We start from the raw sequence: 5,221 nt of genomic DNA, 5'->3' as shown, positions 1-5,221 counted from the left end.
AGTGCATGTATAAACAAAACAAACAAACAAATAAACAAAACATGCCTCTATTAAAAAAAAAAAAAAAAAAAAAAAAAAAGAAAGGAGAAATTACACACAGGCAGAACAAGGGAAAACAAAGGCAGAGATTAAAGTGATGCTCCAATAAGCCCAGGAGTGCCAAAGACCACCGACCACCCACAAGACACTGAGAAGCAGGGAACAGACTTCCTTACAGCCCTTAGAAGGAACCAATCTTGCAGAGCCCTTGATCTTGGACTTCCAGCCTCTGGAAGTATGAGATAACAAATTTCTGTTGCTTAAGCCACCTACTCTATTTTGCTATGACAATCCTAGGAAACGAACAACCCACCCTGCCTATAACCATCAGTCACAAATGGCAAGCCTGCCCACCCAGCATCCAGACCACTAATAACAGTCACGAATTTTCCTCAAGGAAATCCTGGCAGTCAGTCTTCCCAGCCCTTGGAGCTCCAGCAGAAATCATCCACCCAGATCCAGGGGCAGGCAGAACTACAGGCCTGGCCAGACTGAGTTTTGCGTCTCCCCTGGCTAGGGTATTTGGCTCAAGAATGAGCACATGAATTAATCCAAGCCAAGGAGGCTGAATTCTGGGACATTCTGTGGACTGAGAGATGGAGATGAAGCACAATCTCAGTCTTGGGACCATCTGGAGGAACAGGCCTGCCAGAATATGAGGATATAATGGCAGAGGCCATAGGCAAGAATGATGACATCATTTAACCATTAGGCTTTCATTTTCCATCATCCTGAGTGCATGTGTGTGTGTGTGTGTGTGCATGTACGCGCACATGAGTTGCATCAAACATACCACTGAGGTTCACATCCATTTTGAAACATAAATTTAGCTCCCATAAAAAATAGATTGATTCAGTGAACAGCTCAAATTGGACTTACTTTTTTTTTAACACAGGACACTTCATGAATCTGTGTGTCATCTCTGCGCAGGGGCCAAGCTAATCTCTATACCTGTTCCTATTTTAGTACATGCAGCACCAAAGGGAGCACCCAAGTTGAACTGAAATTAAAAAGTAAAATTGCGTTATTAAACAAAAATGATAGCAATCATTTATTGAAGGTAAATGATAAACTTCCTGTGTAGGCCTTAATGCATTTGTTTTACATGCTTTATCTTAAACCTCACAGTATCCCTGAGGCCTGTTATTCTGCCATCTTTTCAGGTGGAGAAATTTCTGTTCCTTTCAATCAGTCACTCCTCTCCCCTGATGCCAAGCAAAGATCACACACAAAATGACAACTACAGGGCCTGCCTGGTGGCACAGCGCTGTGAAGCTATCAGCAGCCTCTGCAGCACAAGTTTTATCCCCGACCGGCCAGGATCCCCGATCCTCCTGACTCTTTCACTGCTCAGTGTATTTCAGTCAGTCTGCCTGTTCTATTCTCCACTCTGTCTCTGGTGAATCCTCTCACCCCCTGCACCTCTGGCCTGTACCCCAGTTCCTGTATGCATAAATAAATAAATCTTTCTGTGGACTACTTGCTTTTCTTACTTTGATTTTGATTTATCTATAGTGTTCTTGAGTATATCTCTTTGTCCAGCCCATTAGTGTTTGTTCTAGGTGTGACATTATATCTAAATTACTTAGCAGAGGGGCCTCCCCAGTGGCGCATCGGTTGAGCGCTGGGTTGCGAAGCTGCCCGCAGCCTCTGCAGCACTGGTTCAATCCCCGGCTGCTCCCCGGCCACCAAGGAGGGTCGCACATGGCGCGCAGACCTCTCCTGCCGCCCGCTGCTCCCCTCAGCAGTGTACTTCGGTCCTTCTGCCTGCTCTGCTCCCTGCTCTGGCTCTGGTGAATTCTCTCACCCTCCCGCACTTCTGACTTGTATAAATAAAATAAATAAATAAATAAATAGAATCTTTAAATAAATAAATAAATAGATAGATAGATAGATAAATAAATAGATCACTTAGCAGAGTCTGCTGGTATCATCATTTTACCAGTTTGAGTGAAGTATGGAAATCTTAGCTCCATTAAGCATCCCCAATTTATAACATAAATATCTTAACTTTGTTTCAACAATCAAAAACAATTTAGAAAACTTAAGAGGAAAAGTCTATTGTATTTAGCCTTATTTTTGCCTATTTGTTCTTCCTGATGCTCCAAAATTCCCTTTCATATAGAGAATTTTTTAGGGTAGATTACCTGAAAACAAATTCTGTTAGTGTCCCTCCATTTGAGAATATCTTGATTTCCTCTTCATGCATGAGGATATTTTCGCTGACTATAGGATTCTGGGTTGACAGTTCTTTTCTTTCAGCAGTTGAAATATAACTTCCTTCTAGCCCTCATGGCTTCTGGTGAGAAATCCCCTGTCATTCTAATATTCTTCCACCTATAAATAAAGTGTTATTTCTCTCTCATTGCTTTAAACACACATATTGTATATATATTGTATACAAACACACACACACTGAGGCTGTCTTGGTGTGGATATCTTTGGATTTTTCTAGTTAGGATTCACTCACCTTCTTGAATCTGTAATTTTTCTTTTGCCAAATTTGGAAAGTTTTCAACTATTATTTCTTCAAGTACTTTTTCAGGCCCATTACCTTTCTTTTCTCCTTCTGGGACTTTGGTGATGCAAATGTTAGATCTTTAGATCCCCGGGGCTCTGTTATTTTTTTTCTCCAGATATATCTTCTATTTGTTGTTCAGACTGGGTAATTTCTATTGCTCTATGTTCAAGTTGATTGACTCTTTCTTTGCCCCCTCTATTCAGCTATTAACTTTTAAAATTTCAGTTACTGTTATTTATGGCACAAGATATGGTCTATCTTGGAGAATGTTCCATGAGCGCTTAAAAATAAATGTGTGGACCTCCCCTGGTGATGCAGCGGTTGAGCGCTGGGCTGCAAAGCTGCCCACAGCCTCTGTAGCACCAGTTCAATCCCCGGCCACTAGCGAGGGTCCCACATGGCGCGCAGACCTCTCCTGCTGCACCCACTGGTCCCCTCAGCAGTGTACTTCATCGGTCTGCCTGTTCTGCTCCCCTCTCTGGCTCTGGTGAATTCTCTCACCCTCCTGCACTTCTGACTATACCCCAGTGCTTGTATAAATAAATAAATCTTTTAAAAAAATAAATGTGCATTTTTTTAATGGAGTGTTCTATAAATGTCAATTAGATCCTCTTGGTTGTGTTGTTCCATTCTTTTGTCTTTGCTGATTTTCTGTTAGTGGTATCAATTACTTAGATAAGATCATAAAGCTTCCAGCTATAATTTTTTATTTATTTCTCCTTTCAGCTTTATTCATTTTTGCTTCATGTATTTTGAGGCTTTATTATTTGGTGCATACTTATTTAGGATTGTTACATCTTCTTGGTGGATTGACCCTTTCATAATTATATGATGTTCCTTTCCTCTCTAGTAATTTTCTTCCATCAAAAGCCAACTTTTTCTGATATTAATATAGCCACCACTGCCATTTTAATTAGCATTTTAAATCCTTTTCCATTCTTTTAATTTTACCCTATATGGGTTGTTGTATTTAAAGTGAGTTACTTGGATATAGCGTGTTGTTAGATCATGTGATCTTCTGGGATTTTGTTTGCTTTGTTTTGTTTTTGTTCTACTCTGTCGATACCTGTCTCTTAATTTATTTAGACCAGACCAAGTACACTTAATTTTTGATATGCTAGGATTAAGTCTGCTATTTTTGTTGTTTTGTTTTGTTTCGTATTTCCCTGTATCTTCTTATCTTCCTGTGTGTTGCTTGAATTTTTTTATTTATACTGATTTATTTTTAGTGTTTGAGTCTAGCACTTTGTAGTTTTTTAAGTATTTTATGTACATACATTACTACACTCTACTAATATTGACATTTTAGTATTGTGCATTAGAGATATCTAACTTCCATTTAGATCCTTTTACCCTTCACACTTTCTAATAGTCTAAAAAACTTGCTTTATATACATTAACTATTAAACTACATGATTTTTCATTTTTGTTTCTATGACCAAATGTAATTTAAGAAACTTATAAGAAAAAGGATTATGTATTCTATTTATCCCTACCCATTATGATAGTCTTGTTACCTTTCTGAATTGAGCTTTCTGTTATCAATTCCTTTCTGTTTAGATAACTTTCTTAGACATTATTTAAGGATTAATTTATTGGCAACAAATTTTCTTAGTTTGTCTTCATCTGAGAATGTCTTTCTTTTCCCTTTATTTCTTGAGGGATAATTTTCACCAAATATAAATTCATAGTTGATAATTCTTTTCTCTATATACTTGAAAATTGTTGTATCACTTAATTTCAGCCTCCAATGTTTCAAAAGAGACATTATCTGTCATTCAATCTGATGTACCTTTTAAGAAACACATAGTTTCTTCTGATTGCTTTTGAGATTTTTTTCATGGCCTTTAGTTCTCGAACATTAATTATGATATGCTTAGATTTTCATTTCTTTAGACATATCCTATCTGGAATTCTTTTAGCTTCTTGACTATAGGTAGATGTCTTTCTAAATTGGGGGAGGTCTTACCTATTGTTTCTTCAAATTCATTTCTTCAAATTCACTTTCTCTCCTCTCTTTCTGAAATCCCAGTGTTAGCACTATTGGTTCTCTTGCTATTGTCCCACAGGTCTTGAGACTCTCCTTATTTATTTATTTATTTTTAGTCTAATTTCCTCCCTGTTGTTCAGATTGGGTCAATTCTATTGATTGGTCCTCGATCCTACTGATTCTCTCCTCTGTTATCTCCACTCTAATGTTGAATCAACCATTGAGTTTTCTGTTGGATCATTGTACAATAGTTTTCATTTGTCTCTCTTTTTTTTTTTACTTCTATTTCTTTGCTGAGATGTTTTATATTTCATTTGTTCCAAGAGAATTCATAATTGCTTATTGAATCATTTTTATGACTCTGTTTTAAAGTCCCTGTCAGATGACTCCAACATCTGATTCATCTCAGTGTTGGCATCTGTTGATTATCTTTTCTCATTCAGGTTGTGATTTTCTTGGTTTCTTATATGATGAGTGATTCTTTTTTATTTCACTGTGGACATTTTGGTTATTATAAAACTCTAGATTCTATTTTATATTGTTTTTCCTTTTTTGTCTGCACTTGTAGCAAGAGACCAGATGTGTGTGTGTGTGTGTGTGTGTGTGTGTGTGCGCGTGCGCATGTATGCCCACTCAGTTCCCTGCTGCAAAAAATGGCCTGTGTGCAAAAT

The 5,221-nt window shown here is 37.8% G+C and overlaps 1 non-coding gene across 1 annotated transcript; it reads right to left on the bottom strand.

Moving 5' to 3' along the window:
• Positions 1-924: 924 nt before the first annotated feature.
• Positions 925-1,027, bottom strand: LOC119237321 (U6 spliceosomal RNA). The gene has a single exon (XR_005123263.1). It is a non-coding gene; the product is annotated as a U6 spliceosomal RNA (small nuclear RNA).
• Positions 1,028-5,221: the final 4,194 nt, after the last annotated feature.

The sequence above is a fragment of the Talpa occidentalis genome, unplaced genomic scaffold, assembly GCF_014898055.3.
Source record: "Talpa occidentalis isolate TD23 unplaced genomic scaffold, MPIMG_talOcc4v2.1 talOcc4.9, whole genome shotgun sequence".
Taxonomy (NCBI): Eukaryota; Metazoa; Chordata; class Mammalia; order Eulipotyphla; family Talpidae; genus Talpa; species Talpa occidentalis.
This window is presented reverse-complemented; position numbering and strand designations above follow the sequence as displayed.